General features: G+C 36.0%; 1 protein-coding gene across 2 annotated transcripts in view; it reads right to left on the bottom strand.

Annotated features, from left to right (window-relative positions):
- Positions 1–15,084, bottom strand: part of LOC127157815 (protein phosphatase 1 regulatory subunit 29) — a 112,688-nt gene extending 97,604 nt beyond the window's left edge. For both annotated transcript variants that reach the window (XM_051101030.1, XM_051101035.1), the window contains exon 1: positions 14,922–15,084. The gene's annotated coding sequence lies outside the window, so the exon portion shown is untranslated. The remainder of the gene's footprint in view (positions 1–14,921) is intronic.
- Between the last annotated feature and the right edge of the window lie 7,041 nt (positions 15,085–22,125).

Below are 22,125 nucleotides of genomic sequence, written 5' to 3'. Positions count from 1 at the left end.
TGACCTTTACTTAATATCCTACTGATTCTTGGCATAAAAGAAAAATCGATAATTTTGACCCATATTGTTGGCTTTTGCTACAAATATACCCGTGCTACTTATGACTGGTTTTGTGGTCCAGGGTCACATATAGAGAGAGATAGAGAGAGAGAGTTTAAAAAGTGACAGAAATGTCCTGATAAGTCTCATCGGACACATTTAGCCCCAGTCTAGCGTCTGTGTCTCCGTTTATGTGCCTCAGTAACTGTATAATACTAGTGTGGCTCCACAGGGAGAAAGAGTTAGAAATAGAAGTCCCATTGGTGACTGCTGACCTTGCAAACATGTTGTGCTTGAGTGAACATGTCAGTCTGATGAAGGCCTGAGTACAGACCAGTAAAGTGACCTCTTCTGTACACACGTTCACACGCTCAGAGTTGTGTGCCGCTGCGTTTGCCCACTAAATGAGGATGTACTTCCCTTAAACAGAATCACTCGTGATCTTTCGCTTTTACAGATATATCAGGGTACTTGTTTGATCTAAATTAACTCAAATATGTCAAATATGTTCCCAAAGCAACAAAAAATGAATATTACTGAATTAGCCACACTTAAGATGCACTTAAAAGTTATTACTGAGGATCACATCAAGGAGAATTACATATTTGCACATTGTTATTGTTTAAAAAATGTTGACACAATATAACATTCGTAAGAAGTTTCTAAAATAGGAAGGTTTGTTTAAAAAAATCAATATGTAATTTAACTAACACAGTTATATTCCATTCATTATAATTACTGTGCCCAGTCAACCTCCTAATTAAAAAAAAAAAAAAAAAAAATACTATATTTGCTAAGCATAACAAATCTAATGAGCATATGCAAGAGAAAAGGAACAGCCAAATGAATGAATCCCCGTAAAGACTTTCAGTAAAGCTGACTCTGGTGACCTCTGGGTGTTACAGCGTGCTGTAGGTCACGTTCAAAACTTGGATTGCATTCAAAATATACACTTTTTCAATTCATGCATTTCCAGGAAAACAAACCAATGACCTTTGCTTTGCTTAAACCATTCCCTACTTCTTGAGCTGTTTTTGTCACCTCTGAATATTTAGAGAAAATTTTAAAGGAAAGCCAGTTAGATGCAACCAGTAAGCTAAATGTATAACAGAGATTACAGCACTGTGTCAATTTCTATTCACTGGCTTCAGCTCTGAACAGGACTATAAAGAGAGTCAGGATCCTGTTTGACTAAACTTTTCAAACGCAGACAGAGGACTGCTATGGAAAAAGTACACACATAGCGAAAGTCATTCTTGTAGCATCGCAGCACTAACGAAAGACCAAAAAGAAGCAACAAATCCAGAGGGAATTGTGGGATCCTCACAGTTTCACGGATTATGTGCTTTAGAAGGTTATCGAGTTTAAAGTTGCTCTCTGGAGGACTACTCTAAAACGAGACCTTTCCCAGGTGTGTTTTCAGTTATTGTTCATATTATTAAAAAAATGAAGCACATGAATATCATTACCATTTTCAGCAGCAATCAAGCTCAAACAAAACCAGCGATAAACCATTTGCATTCTCATTTAACACACTAAACACATTACTCCAGCACGCCTTGAAGTGCACAAGCAGTATAAATATGTATGGGAGAGAATCAAACCAAACCAGAAAGCATAAAACAGGCTCAACCTTTTTTTTTTTTTTTTTTTTTTTTTTTTTTTTTTTTTTCGCAGTGATATTGCAAACAAAATAAAATGCAAACAGGCAGTGAATGGGTGGTGAATTAATTCTCACTTCACAATACTCTGTTTATTAAAGGGTCCCTTAACTATTCAGGGCCAACAATCCAGGGCTGGGAAAATCATTATGATTTAAGTAATGAAAACACCACTGTGCAGGAAGCTGTATGTCCTCATTTTTCAGCTTCTTGCTTCGACCTTATTAAAGCATCATTAAATTTTGAAGACAGAAAATGTCCAGTTACAGTTCAATGAAAGTGTCCGTTGTCAGAAGGTGGATATAAATGACCTGTCTGGGTTGCACAAGCCATATGTACAGCCTTACTTAAAGTGAGACATAGAGTTCACACTAGAGGCTACAAACTAAAAGTTCTCAATTAACGTAAATGACTTCTTAAAGGAATAGTTCACCCAATACTGAAAATTATCCCATGATTTACTCACTCTCAAGCCATCATAAGTGTATATGACTTTCGTCTTTCAGACGAATACAATCAGAGTTATATTAAAAAATGTCCTGGCTCTTCCAAGCTTTATAATGGCAGAGAATGGCTGTTGATTTTTTGAAGTCCAACAAAGTGCATCCATCCATCATAAAAAAGTACTCCACATGGATCCAGGAGGTTTATAAAGGCCTTTTAAAGCGATTCAATGCGCTTGTGTAAGAAAAATATCCATATTTAAAACTTTATAAACTGTAATCTCTAGCTTTCGCTTACTGTTGATATGCTGGTCTCATGAGAACCAAGTTTTGTTTACAGGAGCAGAGGAAAACCAGTCTCCTCCTGGCTTATATCAAAATCCTCTGACATTTTTCTTTATCTTTTCTATTTCTTCATATTTCTCACTGGAGTTTATGCTACACCTACGTTAGAAAGTATGGTTTTTAAGGTTATAAATATGGATATTTTTCTTACATAAACACATTAATTCATTTCAGATGGCCTTTTTTAACCCCCGGAGCCATGTGGAGCACTTTTTATGATGGATGGATGCACTTTATTAGACTTCAAGAAATCAACAGCCATTCACTGCCATTATAAAGCTTGGAAGAGCCAGGACATTTTTTAATATAACTCCGATTGTATTGGTCTGAAAGAAAAGTCATATACATCTAGGATGGCTTGAGGGTGAGTAAATCATGCACTGTATAAAAGTTTTTACCAGTTTCAACTTAAAAACTTCAGCAGCTGCCTTAAAATTTTAGGTTAAATCAACTTAAAAGTACAAGTTATTTAAACTTATTTTACTGTAGTGAATTTGAAATTGCCTTTTAAGTTGATTTAACTTAAAATTTTAAGGCAGCTGCTGAACTTAAGTTTTTAAGTTGAAACTGGAGAAACATTTTACAGTGATGGGGTAATTTTCATTTAAATTTCAATTAATTTCATTTTTGTATAGTCTATGTCGTTCCAAAAGAAGAGATTTTGAGAAATGATACATTTTTAAAAACTACATCTAAGATATAAAAAAGCTATAAAAATACTAATATAAAAAACTGGAAAAGTTGACATTTATTTTCATTTTCATTGAAAATGAAGCCCAACATGAACAAGTAATATCAGGCGACACATGGGAAGGTGTGTCGTTTAGCGTTGTTCAGGTTTTGTGCTCAAGACCCACTAAGAAGTCATTTATTCATTTAATGTCCAATCTCTTAAAAGCTATACGCGTGTAAATGTCAACATCAGCGTATATGTCTGAAGGATTTAAGTTGTTTACACAGAACATGATCTCATTTACGTAATCCAATCACCTTGCCATTTCGTTCCAGATGTTACTCGTGGTTGGAGGCTTCTGTGAATATTTAGAAACTCCGTAGGGTTATGTTTTAACTAAGTCTAATAGTGTAATGCGCATATTTAGGATTGCAAAAGTTGTAGCTTAGCACTCATTTAATTTCCAACTAGGCTGAGTTGTAAGTTATTCACAGCTGGTGCAACCAGCCCCCGCTGAATTCTGTTTCTGCAGATTCTGTGAGGCCCTGCTCTTTCCTCTAACACCATTAAATGTAATAGAGAACAGCTATTTATCAGATTAACCAGTAAAACCACAGAAAGCTTGGCATTCACAATACTGAGACTGATTCTTACATGGCGCTGGTGATAGAAAGAGAGAAAGAGAGAGAGAGAAAGGGTGGGAGTTGAGATGTGGGCAGAGACTCAGAAAAATGTTATTGCCAAAACACTGAACTGGGACAGGCAGAAAAAACACCAGTATCTGTGATTCGGAGCTGCTCTATGAACAGTGGCTCGAAGCACGAAAGAGAGAAGAAAGGATCACCAAGATATTCCTGGTTACTTATTACTACAAATCCTCCTATTTCTCAGCTTCTCTGTCTCTTTCTCTCGGTCTCCCAGGTTTGTATGCTTCACACACTCACTAGTGGATGATAGGGGGGTAACAGGCCTGGCATAGAGAGCTGCAGATGGCAGATGGTACCCCTTCATACACACACACACACACAAAAGTCTCACAACACATACGCATTCTCTTGCTCATATATGAACACGCAGTCAGATTCTGTATGTATAGCGAGAACACTGTCACTGAACTCTGTCTGTGTGCCTGTCTCTCACATACAGTTGATGTCAAAAGTTTACATCCCCTGTTCAGATTCATTAAAAATGTTCATTATTTTACCAAAATAAGAAAGATCATACAAAATGCATGTTAATGTTAATTTAGTTCTGACCTGAATAAGATATTAAGATAAACTTTTTGAATTTGACTAAATTTAACTTATTTGGTCTTCTGGGAAACATGTAAGTATTTTCAGTAGCCTCTGAAGGGTAGCACTAAATGAAATATATATATATATATATATATATATATTTATTTAGGCAAAATAAGAAAAATGTAAAAATTTCAATTCTGTTCAAAAGTTTTCACCCCCTGTCTTTTAATGCTTGCTTTTTCCTTCTGGTGCATCGAGTGTTTGAATCTTCTGTAATAGTTGCATATGAGTCTCTTAGTTGTTCTCAGTGTGAAAAGATGGATCTCAAAATCATACAGTCATTGTTGGAAAGGGTTCAAATGCACAAAAATGCTGGAAAACCCTAGAACAGCGAGCAGTTTAACTGTTCATCACAAACAAGGGATTAATCACTAAGCTATCACTAAATAAAAAAATAAAAAAAACACAGCTGTGGATCAATCAGGTAAGAACACAGTGTTAAAAATCAAGGGGATGTAAACTTTTGAACTGGGTCATTTTTATAAATTCAACTTTCTCTTGTGGACTATATGTAAACATCTTTTATGTGAAATATCTTATTTATGATTAATGATTCTGAAAGGGGGATGTAAACTTTTGACCTGAACTATATATGGATCTCTGAGTCAAGGAGTTGAACAGCTGTACCAATCCAGGCACCGATAAACAGATCTGTCATATTGCAAAACAAGAGCAAGATGTACATATAAAGAACAATCAAACTCAGCTAGGTGATTAAAAATCACTAGGTGATTAAACATCAGTACGCATGATGAAAATGCAACAGATGTTAATTGGGATATCGGTTTTCACTGAAATCTTTCCTGTACTGCAAATGCATTATATCACTGGAGGTAAAATGGTAAATAATTATCTATTTCAGATCTGTGCAAAAGCAGAAATGATACATACTGCTCTTATAAAACAAAACAATTCAATTAGTTTCAGGTCAAGTCACTAATGTCTCTTCAGAATTATTTTCTAGTGCTCATAGTCATCAAAGCATAAAATGCAAGTTGCTTGTTATGATAAGAGAGGCTTAAAAATATCCAGCATCATCACATTAAAAAAAATATTTTAATCAAATGCTTCATTAGAGGGCAAACTGCACTGACCTTAAACTGAATGTGCATTTGACACATTTACGTATTTGACACATTCGAATATCTATGTTAATTCCCAAATCTCTTCCTCTCCCTCTTCCTCTCTCTCTCTCTCTCTCTGTTCCTAGTTCTCTTATCAGGGTTGTGTGGTAATGTTGCTGCCTGTGTAGAACACTGCTCTTCGGACATTATCACTGCAATGATCGTCAATTTGAGGCTGAGAGAGTGATTGATCTTTCTTTTTTTTTCTTTCTTGGAATGGAATACTGTCTAAAATAAAAACCTGATCTTAGCCAAACCATGTGTGTTATGTAAGGGATAATGTACCGTCAGACTGTCATTATCACAAAATAAACCCCTTCAGGGTGATACAAGATCACTCTGGGTGTACGTTATCCCTCTAATTACACAGCTACTCGCCAAATAAATAGATACGTGGATATAAAATATTGATTTGATTTTTTATAGTCCTCATAGGCCTAGTTATTTTTATAATTTTTCTGTAAATGTCTGCACAGAAAAAAATAACCATTATAATACAGCAATCAGACTAGCAACAGGGCTAACAACCTACACTTTATCACAGTAATTTTAATACTTAAGTCTACCTAGATCATTTTCACTACAAACAATAGCATTAATTTCTTCTAAGAAAAAAGAAGAAGAAGTTATTTCAACAAAGATGTTAAAGGGGTCTTTGGATGCAAAATTCACTTTTACATGTTGTTTGAATGTAAATGTGTGTTGGCAGTGTGTGTACACAACCACCCTGTAATAATAAACATTTTTTAATCCCAATAAATAATATTCCCCTGATTTTTGCAGAGCTCATTTTGACAAGGTAAAAAGGGTCCTGTTTTACACAACCACTGAGAATTTTTAACCAAAGTATATTAGAGACTTTTCATTAAGACCCTAAAGAGTGATGGAAAATGGGCATCCGATGACCCCTTTAAGTGTCACGCAGGGAATTCTGGATTTTTTTTTTCACCGTAAATTATGAAATGACTCCTTCTTCACATTCAAAAATCAAAATTTTAATAGTATTTTACTGTAAAATTGCATTAAATGTAAGGTTAGATCTATTACAGTTATTCACTGTACATAGCCATATATTTTACTGTAGCATTTATACAGTCTTTTACTGTTGAAATGACAATCATTCCAGAGCGCCGTGTTATAAAATAATGTAAAATTGTTTCTAAATGTCGAACAGAAGGCTAACTCTAAAAAGTTCCTGCTGTGTTAGATACTTTTAAGTGTCGCTCTGAGTGAATGAAAGGTCATTTTCTCTGAGTTGGTAAAGTGCAAAGATGGACATCGTAACATCACTCTTTTAAATGTCAGAGGTGGGAATGGTGTGGGTGAAGAAATGAGAGGGAAAGGAAGAGAATGAGAGGTCTGCTCTGAGAAAATGAGTTTACATATATGCAGAGAGAATATTAATCATTTCTTTCTCCACACTCTGTCATTTTCATTCATTGCTCAATACTATATCAATCTATTTTCCATCCCAATCCACTTCTAAGAGTGGCTCGGCCTAGGTGTGATGAAAATTAGACCAATCAAAAAAGAGAGAAGGGCTAAAAAATACATAGACGACATGATGCTGAACCACTAAGGTCATGCAGGGTGACACTACCTTTGCCTTTCATATATACATGTACTCACATAAAAATTAAAATATCAGTTTATTTTCAGTGCTTCACAAACTCAAATTATTGGTGGCGCTTGCTAAAACATTCACTATTACTACTGGTGCATAACTCACATTGTTCGTGGTACGCACATGAAAAATCATGCAACTTCTTTAGGAGAAGTGTGCTATTACTTTTCTGAGGAAAAACACTTCTTTTTGTCAAATAGACTTACACTTACAAAAAATGCCCCCAAATCCCATAGACTTGTACTGAAAAGGGGCCTTAAACACACCATAGAAGTTTAAGGGTGGTCTTTTTTGACTTAGACTTGTAAACTACCAGCTAGCAACCCTGCACATCACCCGAGCATGCATTCAACAACACTTTATCAAACAAATAACAACAAACAAACAACTGAATGGCAATGCCACTTACATATTACTCAGAAAATGTAAAAAATAAGGAGCTACTAAATTTTTAATGTATTAATTAAAATATATGAATGCACAAAGGCTCAACAAACATGTACGCAGACTGTCTGCGTATACAGTCTAACAGATCCGCGTTGTAATAGCAGTGCTTAAGGTAATTTAGGGCCCCCCGTAGTACTGGGAGTGTAATTAGCCCCCTGAGCCAGCCAATAGGAAGTGACAGTAAGGTAAACAGGCAAGCCTCATTAACCCATCATCATGAGACTCTGTAATGAGGAGACACACACAACAATTACAATCAGCACATCATCATAACACACACTCAGACAGCCCGACTGGCAGGAAGTTGTAGATCATCTGGAGAGAGGAGTCTTGACATCGCTTGGTAAACGTGTGAAGATGATGAGCATGTTTAGGTGGGCAACACGTCCACTATATCAGCCCACAGAAACAAATCTGCTTTCACACACTCAAGTGCAAATTCATACTAATGAATGCAAATTAGGTGTGAATTTGTGTGGGTGTAATGTGTGTATAGAATGACACATATTAGACAATACCTGTAAGACATCTGCATGAGTCTATAAGAATTTCCATGACTAAATTGAACTAAATTTACTGCAGGGGAGTGTTGTAACATGTTTTGAGTTGTAACAAATCAGTTTAACCAATTTGGAATGAACTGCAAGGGTGAAATCATGTACAAGCACCATCGTCCTGAGGTGACAGTACAAGTTGTAAAAACATAACATCAAGCATGTACATTTTCATGTCAGGGTTATAAATATACTTGAGTTGATTTGATGTGAAATGACATAACTGGTATTATTCGAAACAATAGGTTTTCTTGTTAAAATGACATACACCATCCGCTTAATCATTTCATCTGCATGCTAAAAGCATAAGCAACATCATGACCAGATTAGAACAAAAATCAAAAAATAGGTGAAAGTGACAAGCACACACTATCCATTACATATGGGTTGTTAGGGGTTCAAGCATGTAGCGCTGAAACCCTATTGTAATTGTTAGACTGGCCAAGGATCAACAATCCCCACGTAAAACTGATCATGCAGACCCAACCGGAAGTTGTAGATACTTGTAACATGGAGGGATGGTAGTACTCACACCACCTACAATGTCACCAAGGCTCACCCCAATTGGCCTGACGAGGGCGCTACAGCAAACAAAAGTATGAAATTACTCATAACTCATAACACATACTCAGGCTGAAGTGTCTTATGTTGTTGAAATCCTTGGCTCACACCAGACAAAACACAACACAGCATTTTGGGGTATTTAGCATTTTTGAAAAACCTACTTTTGCAAACTAGTCCTAGGTTTTACATCCGATTGGAACCAAACAAGTCCAGAAACATTTTCTGGAGAGTGAATATCAACAATTATCAAAAAAGTTGAACTTTCGACTCTCCGTAGCAAAGGGCTGCCAAAACGCTTGAAAGGGGCAGGGCTGCTTTTACTAAAACAGCTATAACTTTTGAACAGAATGAGATATCTTTGCCAAACTTTTTCTGTTTTTCACACACAGTTTTTCCACACATATGATATTCATATCACATGACAGAACTCCTCATTCCAGACAACTTTGCCTCTACAACTACTGCTGTCAGTCAAACTGTTTGTTAAATGATTGAGAAAATGTAAAAAAAACCCCTACTCTTGCGAACCAGTCCTGTAGGTTTGCCACTCATTCTGGGAAAAAAAAAACACAAAACTAAACACTGCAGTGCAATTCTCTGGACTCTCTAGGTCAATAATAATCAAAAAAAAAAAAAAGTTGAAATGTACCCTTTGGGAAGCTAGAACGGGGTGGTTTAGAAAAGGGGCCTGCCTAAATATACCCGAAAGCCTATAAACCCTGTATGAAAACTCAAAACTTCACGAAACCTGGTAAGCACATGTGACAGGTGATTTTAAACAAGTGTGCAAAGTTTTAGGGAGATTGGACCACAGCTGGCCCTATAACAGTTAAAAAGAATTTTAGAAACACTGTATGTCTTTGGTAAATTACCTAGATTTGCCAGATTTTTTATTTTATTTTTTATTTTTATAGGCTTGCTAAATAATAGGTAATGTCTTCTATATGTGCTTAAATGCCTTAAGGCACTTGAGTCCCGCTTATCGCTGCTTATACATTATATACAGTACTGTGCAAAAGTCTTAGGCCACTAGTATTTTCAGCAGCTAAAAAATGGTTTAAAGTCAGTTGAAGTCGGTCTTTTTCTGTAGTGTGTCAGTAGGAAATATCAGTTCACATTTCTAAACATTCATTTTGCCATTAATTGTAATAATCCAGTGAGATTTTTGTATGGAGCACAGGCTGTTGTCAGACTCCTTGTGCAAACAGAGATGTGATCTCTCCATCATTCAATCCAGTCTGTCTTAAGAAACAGAAAAAACGGAGACAGACTAAATCCAGAAGAACTGTGGCAACATCTCCAAGATGCTTTAAGAGACCTATACCTACAAAGCTACAGTACTGTTAACATTTTTACGCAGTTAGGCACATAAAATGAGGATTCTGTCACAAACAATGTCATAAATAGATTTTCTTTACCAATGAACTTCTATTAACTAAAATAAATGAGCATTTGATGCGACCATCCTTTGCATTTAAAGCAGCTTTTGCCCTATGTGCACTTGTGCAGAGTTTTTCAGGTAGCTTTGCAGGTAGGTTACTTGAAACATCTTGGAGATGTTGCCACAGTTCTTCTGGATTTAGTCTGTTTCAGTTATTCTGTTTCTTCATGTCATTCCAGAGACAGACTGGATGATGGTGAGATCAGATCTCTGTGTGGAGCACTGGCTGTTGTCAGACTGCCTGTGCAAACAAAAATCTCACTAGATTATTACAATTAATGGCAAACAGAATGTTTGTAAATGTAAACTGATATTTTTTACTGACACACTACAGCAAAAGATAGAAATAACTTACTTTAAACCATTTTTAGTTGGTGAAAATACTAGTGGCCTAAAACTTTTGCACAGTACTGTATATATATATATATATATATATATATATATATATATATATATGTGTGTGTGTGTGTGTGTATGTATATATATATATATAGAGAGAGAGAGAGCTGTCAAACGATTAATTAAATACAAAATAAATATTAGGGCTGTCAAACGATTAATCTGAATTAATTGCATAACAATAAAAGTTTGAGTTTGCCTAATATATGTGTGTGTACTGTGTGTAATTTGTATTTATTATAATTTTAATATAATTTATATTATATATAAATTAAAAAATTGTACATAAATAACACATTTCTCTTAAATATATACATTAATTTGTGTGTATTTATCTATACATAATACTTGCACACTGTAAATGCACATATATTAGGCAAAACTCAAACTTTTATTTTTATGAGGTTAATTCAGATTAATTGTTTGACAGCCCTAATATTTATTTATTTATTTATTTATTTATTTATTTATTTATTTATCTATCTATCTATTTTTACAATGTATTATTCAAAAGTTTAGGGTCAGTAAGTTGTTTGCTTAAAGAAATTAATTAGGGTGGATTAAATTAATCAAATGGAACAGTAAACACTATTTGATTGTTACAAAAAAAATCATTTGCAAATAAATGCTATTCTTTTGAAATTTCTATTCATTAATGAATCTTGACAAATGTTTTCACTGTTCAAAAAAAAAAAAAAAAAAAACATAAGCAGCACAACAATGAGCAATGCTTCTTGGTCAGCAAATCAGCATATTAGAATGATTTCTGAAGGATCATGTGACACTGAAGACTGGAGTAATGCCTGCTGAAAACTCAGCTTTGCCATCATAGGAATACATTACATTTTAAATATGTTAAAATAGAAAGATGTTATTTTAAATAGCAATAATATTTCACAGTATTTCTGTATTTGTAATCAAATAAATGCAGCCTATGAACATTAGAGACTTCATTCAAAAGCATTAAATATTAAATATTTGTACAAACCCCAAAATTTTAAACGGTAGTGTACATACTGTATTATTTCATTAGATTAATTTATGTATATTAGTTTCCAAATTGTTTACTGCTTTTAATAAAAATGTTTCCTACATGCATGGTAATGGGGCAAATATAGAGTAATATTACTTAAGAAGAAAAAAGTCTACAATAAAGATCTAATAATACCTAAAGTATCATCTTATTTTAATTTTAAAATAATGCAATGTTGGGAAGTTACTTGTCATCACAGTCATGGTCTCTCTCATTCAGTTTAATCTAAAATCTAAAAATAATTACCCAGAGCTTCATTATTATAACATTTGCTTAAATGCAAGATAGCCTGGCTAAATGAAGCAGGTTTGTTACTGGCCAAGAGCAAATACATTTTCCTTCTTTCCTAGAAGTTACAATATAACAAAAACATTTTCGTACTGCAGCTGCACTGTAAACATTTATCAAAGTTACACTCATATCATCTCTCATTGATACCTTCACCATTATAAGTAATCACCCCCACTTTTTGCTTTTTATAGATTATGGTGCTTGCTTAGGCAGCAAGTCATATGATTTCTTAACAGCACTAGTCAGCACTTCTGTACTTTTGACTCTAACAACACAGTTTTCAACTGAATCAAAGCAAAACTGACTTGACTTAAACTATGTATTTAATTTTACACAGAATTAGTGTGCTGCATAAATTGGACGTGATTAAAAACAACTATAGCCCCCCAAAAGCATAATGGTTTTGACATCATACGCAACATAGCCACAGTCTTCATTACTAAATCAAAGCGATTATTCATTAATGGGAAGCAGAATATAAAACACCCCTCCCCCTTAACACACATACTTTTCTCTCTCAGTCTCTGTCTCTCTTATATCATTATAAGGCTCTAATTAAAAGGCACATTGAAAGCCTGCAGGGATTTGATCTTTAGGGATGTATTTGGAGCAAAGGGACAGTTGAGCTTGGCATCATAATTACTGCCTCTCTGTGCAGTGAGGAGAAAGATGCATTAAGTGCACAAGAACAGCATCATCCATAGTGCCCGTTTCTTTCATCTCATCCACCGAGCAGCATCAACCACATCTGGCCATTTAAAGACCAAATTGCGCACTCTCAAACCATGAAGCTTGAGGGATGTAAAAACAAAGTCATGCTGGTAGACATTGTCCAAAATGTCCTCCTGGCTTGACCTTTGTGTCCATAGCCATTTGAGCCCTGGGCTGTCTGTGCAAACACAGCGCTCATGTGGCTGAGGACCTGAGCTAATTGCTCTGAGCATCAATGACTGATAGAGTGAGATCGAGCACTGTGGCACCCACCTGTGCAAACCAATGGGACTGTAATCCTGCTAAGCTCTGCTATGAGCACTTTCACTGTCACTTTTAAGTCATTTATCAACATTGATTATCAATTTCAAAAGTTCTTTTCAGCATTCAGATGTTTTCAAGGTGAACGTATTCAGTTAAAGGGACAGTTCTTCCAAAAATTAAAATTATGCCATTAATTACTCACCCTCACATTGTTCTAAAACCATGAGACACACACGCATGTGTCCTGGTACTCACATGAACGCACATCAAAGACTGACACAGAAGAGAAGAAACCGATGAATGAAGTCATTTTTTTTGTTTTCTTTGCACACAAAAAGTCGTAAAATGATGTCACATGGACTATTTTATCGATGTCCTTAATATGTTTCTGGACCTTGAGCATGTCAGTTGTGTTGCTGTCTATGCAGGGTCAGAAAGCTCTCGGATTTCATTGAACATATCTTAATATGTTTTCCAAAGATGAAAGAAGGTTTTACGGGGGTTTGGAACAACATGAGGGTGAGTAGGCCTAATTAATAACAGAATTATAATTTTTGGGTGAACTGTCCCTTTAAACTGCAGTCAAGATAATCTGATATGAATCAACCAAAATAGAAATTATTACACAAGACCCACTTACAATGCACCTATTTTCTTTGACAGAAATTAAATCTAACTGTCCAGTTTTATCTAAACTCTAAGTTGTTTGACATTAAATTATAACTTACATAATATAAAAGCAATATCACACTTACAATTATGCTTTAGTACTGAAAATAAACACAGCTGTAATTACCAATGGCCTTGTGCATATGGCCTAATTACCTCCGTACTTATGTTCAGTTCAACAGCAATCCTGCTCATGTGGTATTGCCTCAATATGGTTTGTGTCTAAATAATTATATAGAAACAATAATTATATAGTAACAACAATATAGAAACAATTTTAACTCAGAAATTGTTAGTAAGTGCACAGTCAATTATAAAAAATCGGCAAGTAACACACTGAATTAAATATAAAATAAATATTCCATTAATGTATTAAATATAAATGCACTCGCACATGATAATATATATATATATAAAGATTTTATATCATGTGTGAGTGCATTTATATATTTCATACATTAATGGAATATTTACAACATAATATATAACAGTAAAAATGTCCAACAGGTTATTCTGTAAATTGGAACTGTACTGTCACAGGGACTAATCAAAGTCAGTGTCACAGTGTTACTTCTCGATGCATATTTAAAGAAGCACTAATCATTATTCAGAATCAAGATCTCACTCTCTCACCCGTACAAACGCGCACATCTTGTGAGCTGTGAATGTAATTCCACCACACAATTCATGGAGACGCAGTGCTTTCCGACATTCTTTCTTACAAACATACGCATGCATAAAACATGAGATAAAACGAGTCATGTCAAAGTTATGAAATACTGGGACACAAGCCTCTGCCGTCGTATGCACGCTGCTGTGAGCCGAAACCGTGTCACGCAGTTCGCCAACAAAACCCCGCCATGGTATATTAATACCAAATCCCCTCCGCACATCTGTCAGTGGCGATCTAACGGTGCGCCCTAAGTGCATCTCCTGCAGTGGCTCTCCATGTTTATTATTACATGCCCATAGATTAAGCCCAGCTCCCAGCGAACTACAGCATATGCAGGATCTTTCATATGGCACCACCACACAAGTAACACAGTCATGAGAAAAATCACATTAAACCTACACATGTGAGCTTCAAAAAACATAAACATGAATTTTGACACAAAACGCGCTGTGCCAGAAATGGGAGAATGCGTTCTGCGTGATTTCTGGATAAAGAGCGTGAATCGCGGTGCGTGCAGGTGGCTTCTCATCAGAGCACTGCGCAGTCTGGGCAACCACGATGCTTGATCTCCGATACAGTGTGACGAGGTGCTCCATCTATGTCGTCCAGGCATTCCTGGCATCGTTTATTGCACATTTAGGTGGTATAAATACATAAAAGTTTCTTACCTCCGTCGCCGTCTTCACTGAAAAGATTCCGCTGTTTGTTTAGCTGCCTATCCGCTTTACTACACTGTGGGATCAGTGAGAGATACAGAGAGAGAATGGGAGGGGGAGTGAGAGAGTGAAGATCGGGGTAGACCTCTCTACACTGGGATGATGCCACTCCTGCGTGATCTCAACCGCAATATGCAGCCACCCGTTATGTTAGAGGAAGATGCCATCATTTTTTTTAAGATCATCTGTTATTTCTGGTTTATTCTACAAAGGATCAAAGACCGCTAACTATCCGCCCACTCACCTAATGTGCTTCGTGTTGTAGAAGCTGCTCTAAATTATGTTTTCTGTTTCAAATTCAAGTTTGTTTAGTGGAATGTATTACTTTTAAAAATCCCAGACTGGTAAAAGCCTCTGAAGAACCTTTAGGTAGCATTTCAAATGCTGCGGTTTTCTGAGGAACTTGCAAAATAGATGTCTTGAGTCTTGTGAACGCTTTCTCCAGTAGTCATAAATCACGAGGGAAAGGCTTTCAGCCACTTGAAATAGATACTGAAGTTCACTGAGTACATAATAGGATGTCTGAAGCACCTAGAGGTTCTTCAAATGGTTCTGGCTGTGAGCAACCTGAAGAATCCCGAATTTTTACATGGTGAAGGAAGTGAAATTTAAAATGATCTCCTGAAATAAGCAAAAAATATAGTTTTGGGATTTTCTATACATGTTCAAAGCTTAAAGGGGTCATGACATGAAAAATCAGATTTGCCTTAATTTTTTGGCATGTAAAAGGTCTTTGTACCATAAAAAAAAATCCTCCAAGTTTCATAGCTTAAAACGTTCTTCTCATTATAAACAAAGCATTTATTTAACCAGCCTACAAAAACATCTGCGTAACACTGTCTCCAGAGCAAGGCATCACAAATAGTCATAGGCCCCGCCCACTGGCATTGAGTCGCTGATCACTTAAATATGCTGAATGCAGGTGTTGCATTTGCGCCAAAAGCAAATAGACATAATCACTGCCACTATCTTGTCTACACTGGATACAGTATACAGATGCAGACACAGTCCACATGTGTGAGTCTGTCGTCAATAGGACAAATGAAGTGAAAGTACATTCGCTTTGATGCATTTAGTTTAAACAGCTCTTTCATGTTTGGGTACAGATATCAGAAGGATCCCAGCATAAGGAACATAAGGAGTTTATTTTTAATGGCATCCCGGATCATGTCCGAGGACTGTTCGGACTTCAGAGCATGTTGTTTTGTAATGGAGGCACAGTCTCATGGAGAGTTGTGAAGCAGTAGTAGATCTGACTGTAGCTGCATCACAAACTGTAAGTAAATTATTTAATAATGCTTTGTCTGTAAATGACCGTTTTGTTGTTGTTTTTGGATCATGTTGTCAAAACACTCACATGCAATAGTGAGGGGGGGTTGATACTGTTTTCTATGCAGCCAATCATAACAGTGGCTGATTCCTAACAAGCCTTAAAGAACCTGCCCCTTACAACAGGTTGTTTAGACAGAGGCTGAGATTGAGGGTTGAAAATAATAATTTTTCCACATATTTATTTATTTATTTATTTACCTTTATTAACAATATAAACAAATCTCAAGGAACATATTAAAATAATAGATTGGAAAAAAAAATCCCTGTCATGACCCCTGTAAAGAGTTCACCCAAAAATGAAAATTCTGTCATTAATTGCTCACCCTCATGTCGTTCCAAACCTGTAAGACCTTTGTTCATCTTCAGAACACAAATTAAGATATTTCGAATGAAATCCGAGAGCCTTCTGACAGCATAGACAGCACCGCAACTGACATGTTCAAGACCCAGAGAGGTAGTAAGGACATCGATAAAATAGTCCATGTGACATCAGTGGTTTAACTGTACTGTTATGAAGCTATGAGAATACTTTTTGTACGCAAAGAATACAAAAATAATGCCTTTATTCAACAGTATCTTCACGTTCGACACAAATTCCATGATGCATGGATTTGCTGTCTATGCAGAGTCAGAAAGCTCTTGGATTTCATCAAAAAAAAAAATCTTAGTATGTGTTCTGATGATGAACAAAGGTCTTATTGGTTTGTAACAACATAAGGGTGAGTAATTAATGGCAGAATTTTCATTTTTGGGTGAACTTTCCCTTGAATGACTGACAGTCTTCCAGGAGTTTCCACACCAAGTAACACTCTTGGCTGACTGCGTATCTTGAGCATAGCTGAGCCTTAGTTCTAGCATTCTCTATTGACTATGTCCATCAGCTGCTACAAGAACAGCTGACGACATATTCTATTTGAAAATAGTACTATCGACATTATGCCATGTGCAATGTGTAACAGGCCTGCTGAGAGCTGGACTCTTAATCAACGCATAGAAGGTGTGGAGAAGAACATAGTATGATGACTGTATATGTATACATTAGTGATGACATTCTTATTCACCACAGTTAAAGCTGTCAGAGATGCAGTACAACAAGAGTGATGTATGAGAGAAGATGAAAAATGCTTTGTTAGATCTTAAAGTGACAGTTCACCCACACTATGAAAAATAAAGATCACAAAACTTTTTTTTTTGCAGCGTTAACAGAACTATTTAGGGTTCCCTAAAGAACATTGTAGTGAATAGATCTTAAAATAACCAAAAATTAAAATTCTGTGATTAATTACTCACCCTCGTCTTTCCAAACCAATAAGACCTTTGTTTATGTGGAACATAGTAGTTGCGTTGCTGTCTATGTAGGGACAGAAAGCTCTCGGATTTCATTAAAAATATTTTAATTTGTGATCGGGATTGGAACGACATGATGGTGAGTAATTAATGACAGAATTTTCATTTTTGGGTGAACTTCTAAAAAGCACAAAAGAAAATATTCTAAAGAATAACTAAGCTGATTTTGTCCATTTTTCCAAAATATTGTCTCAAAAGAAAGTCACACAGGTTTGGACCAACATGAAGGTGAGCAAATGATTTTCGGGTGAACTATCCCTTTGAAATGTGTACCTTGAGTCTGTGTAAGAAATGTTAACATGTGCAACATAAGATAAAGAGAAAAAGCGATAGAGAGAGTTGGATGCACTATGAAGTGATCCTTGAGAGAGCTGACTTGTAAACCCCTCCAAGACGAGAACATTTCAAGCTTCTAAGTGAACACAAAACAACACATTTGCTCACACTATTGGCTGAGCTATGACTGTAGGTTCTGTAAGCCGCCTTTTCCCTTCCAACTTGCTAAATCCAATGAAGAAACGCGAACGTGTTTACTAAATAGCAACCCCCAGCCTCCCCAACTCACGACTCAAGTGCTGCAGCTGTGTTCCCATGGCAACGTGCCGCAGAAGTGAGACAAGCAATGAGCCAAGGTAGAGCAAAAAAGATACTGTGTGACACTGCTTAAAAAAGGCAGATCTTTCTTCTCATCTCACGCTCTCATTCCATCCTTCCATTACTGTCACTCTCCAGTCTCTCACATCCATCTGTGGGAGCGGCGAAAGCTCAGACACAGTGTTTTCAAAACTGGTGACCAAACTATGTGTAAAACGGGCCGACAAAGTACTCAAAACGTACCGCGCTGACGTACGGAGCTCTTACTTTGTGTTGGGCAAGGAGTGACGAGCGGACCTTCTTGGAGAAAGAACATCATGTTCCTGTCTTTCACAGAGGAACTTAGAAATTCACTTTGAAAATGGAGACCAGGGTAGAGAAAGAAAGATGAATAAATGATGGCGTGAATAAATGAACATGCTGGGATGAGTAGCAGTGGCTGTTGATAGACTACAGGCTTCTTCTGTGGTGGAAAACTCACCCGATCACTTGTTCATTCTGTTATCATCCATTCAACAAGCACGTCCTTCTCAGATTCGGCACACTTGTGAATTTTAACCAACAAGTCCATTTCACACCACTCGCTCCATCTGTCTGAATGGCTCAGAGTGCTTGTTTTTCTCCTTTATAAAAGTCTTTAGAAGTAGAAACGTGGTATTGAGGATAAATTCTGCCGTACACAAAACGTTACTACTTCATGAGTAGCCAAGAAACTCACATCCGTGACCTGAACATCTTCCTCTGTGCTTCCGCCCGCTAAGGTGAATGAGAATTATTTACTTGTTTTATAGTGCAGGATGCTCAGTAGCATGTCCCATCTGGGCCATCTGAGCCAGCTGTTAAATTCACACCAGTTTCATCATGTTACTTAATAGCTATGCTAAGTTTGTTCTTGAAAAAAAGGCTGTTAGTTGCCTGCAGAATGGGAAGACATAATTAGCACTGAGCAGAGACATAAAAGACCGTGAGGTGAACAAGACGGTTTGGACGACTGATGTGTGGATATTTTAGCTATCGTCAGAGAATGGGAGAACTAGAATTGGTTCATATTTAAAAAGCTTTGAAAAAGATTAAAAAGTAAACAGAAGCTGAATGTGTTTGTTTTGCAGAGCGGGGGACCGCAAGGGAGCATTAAGGGGGGTCCTTGACGAAGTTTAGAGAAAAACAAATAAAATAAATGAATAATAAAAAAGTTAAAACTAACTTACTAAATATATAAATAAATAATCAATAAAACGAATTGATTTAAATAATTAACTTAAAGGAATAAATAAAACATCTATCAGTACTGTAGACAAAAGTAATAATGCAACAAAATACAACTAAATATTTTCCACAATATATTTTACACGGCTCCATATACATTTTTCACAAAACACTCTCAAAAAGGGTACTAAAGTTGTAACTGGGGCTATACTGTTTTAAAAGGTACGCCTTTATATCTTATTTACCCCTAAAGCGTGCATATTAGTAAGCTACCTAAAGTTATCCACCTTTTTCCTCAACGCAGGTGTCTCGCTCGCCCGACTGAAACGATGCTTTACATTTCTGGTCTCTGGTGTTTTTGGTTAAATTAACGTATTTTCGATAATATAACATAGTTTCATCATTTAGTGTCACAATGAACATCTTTTTGCAGCAACTCACCTGTGATAGTTTAATTGGCGGGAAGATGGCACAAAGCGACGGTTAGGAACATTCAAAACACAGGGGGCGAAGTTCGCGGGATTTTCAAAATGATAAGACCGCACATTATTTTATTGTTTCCTCACACAGTATTTTAACTTTTAACTTTTCTTATGGTTTATACAAGGCATGAAGTTTCGTACACGGACAGATTTTCTGGTATGCAAGACAAGCACTTTACAGGAACCCCCGTAATTGTTAATATTATTAATAATGAGGAATTATTGCTGTGACAGCCAGTAACTACATATCTTAACCATGCGAACATTTTTATGTGTAGTTAAATTTAATTTAATTTAACTACATATAAATTTACTTAAGTCAATTTTTACGTATTTTCAACATGGATTTCTATGAAGAAGGGAAGATAGAGGTTAGAATCCATCATCGGTTACTCAGGAACTTACCTTTTGAATACCGTTCCAGTGACACCTTTTGTACGGTTTTCTGAGAAATTGTTATTTTGGTCTTTATAAATGAAAACATAGCTGCCTTTTAAACACACCAGGGTGATCATATTTGAGTTCCATGGCATCTAAAAAATGAAAAACCCGTTAAAAAAAAAAAAAACGTGTATAAAACAGTGTAAATCAAAATATAAATGGATCTATAGTTAACAGATTGCTACAGCTTATGATAACTCATGTGACTCACCATAATTTATGCCCCGTTCCAGTGTTGCACGTCAGTGTTTCTACAAGCAGCTTCAAGAGTCACCAACTTTCAGTGTACAAGTGCTGCCATCAAGTGGTGAGCGGAAGTAATCAATCAATTCGTGTTATGTGATATGGTTGCCCTCAACTGAAGCGATTTCCCTCTTTACCCCTGCCATCTGTCAATTGAGGACTCCTTTCTCCAGACAATCTGTGTTCAAGCTGTGAATTAACTATGGATGTCATTTTTCAGGCAAACACTATCACACGGCAGCTGACAAATTTACTGTTCGTAAGTGTTTTCTGCAGATGCGAAAGTGCATTTACACAGCGGATGCTGCTTCTCACATGAAAAACAGCACAGTCATATGATCAAACGACAAAAGAAAGTAGTAAAATGAAAAGCTCCACAAAACTAAAACAGTGAGTCAATAAAAGAAATGTACTTCCATGCATTAACACATTTTACACAAATATGTGACCATGGACCACAAAACCAGTCATGAGGGCCAATTTTTTTTTTTTTTTTAACAGAGATTTATATATCACCTGAAAGCTGAATTAATACGCTTTTCATCGATGGTTTGTTAGGATAGGGCAATATTTGGCCTAGATACAACTATTTGAAAATCGGGAATTTGGGGGTGCCAAAAATAAATAAATAAATATTAAAATAAATAAATAAAAATACTGAGAAAATCACCTTTAAAGTTGTCCAAATGAAGTTCTTATCAATGCATATTACTAATCAAAAAAAAAAAAGTTTGATATATTTAAGGTAGGAAATTTACAAAATACCTTTATGGAACATTATCTTTACTTAATATCCTGATGATTTTGGCATTAAAGAAAAAATTTATAATTTTGACCCATACTGCTGGCTATTGCTACAAATACCCCCGTGCTACTTAAGCCTGGTTTTGTGGTCAAGGGTCACATATAATAACACATCCATGCTGCTCAGCATTTTTAAAGCATGCTTACAATACACAGTTATATAATATATGTAATACATGGGATATAATATAATGACTGAAGGTATCTGATGCAGTAGGATGAGTCCTGAAATATGACTGAGATAGAAACTTAAGTAAAGCACTAAAACTCATGATGCTCAAATGTGACTAACTCTGTAATAGACTTTAATTTTACAAAATCAACTAGTAAATGATAAGTACTGGTAGTGGTTGAGGATATTCCCCCTTTTATGTAAAGCGCTTTGAGTGCCCTGAAAAGCGCTATATAAATGTAAGGAATTATAATTAAGGAATTAAGTAAAAAGAAGCCTCTTGATTTGCCATATATTGGAATGCAAAATATGCAGTAAGAAAATATAGGCTAACATAAAGGTTTGGATGGGTTGGAGCGTCTCAAAGGACAAAATAAAGCATTTTGCATTCTGACATACTGTAATAATGCCACTAGAGGGCAGTGCTACTTTTAGTTTGAATTTTCCAATGTATACATTTTACATCGTCACTTTCCACAAATAAGCTCTTTTTTAGTAAACAAACGGTCAAGTCAGTTTTTGAACATGTCTAAAT

This window comes from Labeo rohita, chromosome 3 (assembly GCF_022985175.1).
Source record: "Labeo rohita strain BAU-BD-2019 chromosome 3, IGBB_LRoh.1.0, whole genome shotgun sequence".
Lineage (NCBI taxonomy): Eukaryota > Metazoa > Chordata > Actinopteri > Cypriniformes > Cyprinidae > Labeo > Labeo rohita.
The sequence above is the reverse complement of the archived record's forward strand: the minus strand, read 5'-3'. Positions and strand labels throughout refer to the sequence as shown.